Below are 872 nucleotides of genomic sequence, written 5' to 3'. Positions count from 1 at the left end.
TACAACTCATTCAGAACGATTGTCAGCTCCACGGCTTACCAATTGACGATCCCAACTCTCACCTAGATAGATTCCTCTCCTTATCCAACTCATATAAGCAAAACAGGGTTGAACAAGCTATAGTTCGTCTGTATCTGTTCCCCTATTCCTTAACTCTTCATGCAAAAATCTGGTTTGAGGGGTTAGAACCCAACTCTATCACCTCATGGGAGGAAATGGCAACAACTTTCTTAATCAAGTACTTTCCCCCATCAAAACAAATCAGACTTAGGAATGACATCGTAAACTTTAAACAAGCATACGATGAATCACTCTACACTGCATGGGAAAGATTCAAACATTTGCTTCGAAGATGCCCGAACCATCGTCTTGAGTGCTCTGTTCAAATTTTGACCTTCTACAATGGTCTGAATCGGAACGACAAGTCTACTCTTGATGCTGTTTCTAAAGGTAACTTCACGAATTTCACTGCTGACTAGGCCTGGAGATTGATCGAGGAGATGACGATGCACCATCACGATTGGAACACGAAAGAGCACCGTCATTAGCAACACCGCTTTCTGCCTGCGATCCTATCAAAACCATAAAATATCTCTTGGAACAAATAGAAACCCTCACCAAAGAAGTTGGAGAGCTAAAGAAACTCCCGCAACATGTGTCTCAAGTGCAATTATGCCAGAATTGTACTGACCCACATCCGGCCAAGGTATACGAGGCTAAATGTGAGAACTCTATTGTCTACTCTGATAAGATCCAAGCTCATCCGTACAAACAACCCTCTAAACCCACTACCCCACCAGAGATAAGTCCAAATGATGTCCTACTGCGAATCATCAACATGATCACAGCAAGACAAGACGCATCAGACTTAG

The 872-nt window shown here is 42.8% G+C and overlaps 1 non-coding gene across 1 annotated transcript; it reads right to left on the bottom strand.

Moving 5' to 3' along the window:
• Positions 1 to 263: 263 nt before the first annotated feature.
• On the bottom strand, positions 264 to 370 carry LOC139865371 (small nucleolar RNA R71). The gene has a single exon (XR_011764895.1). It is a non-coding gene; the product is annotated as a small nucleolar RNA R71 (small nucleolar RNA).
• Between the last annotated feature and the right edge of the window lie 502 nt (positions 371 to 872).

The sequence above is a fragment of the Rutidosis leptorrhynchoides genome, chromosome 8 (genome assembly GCF_046630445.1).
Source record: "Rutidosis leptorrhynchoides isolate AG116_Rl617_1_P2 chromosome 8, CSIRO_AGI_Rlap_v1, whole genome shotgun sequence".
Classification (NCBI taxonomy): domain Eukaryota; kingdom Viridiplantae; phylum Streptophyta; class Magnoliopsida; order Asterales; family Asteraceae; genus Rutidosis; species Rutidosis leptorrhynchoides.
This window is presented reverse-complemented; position numbering and strand designations above follow the sequence as displayed.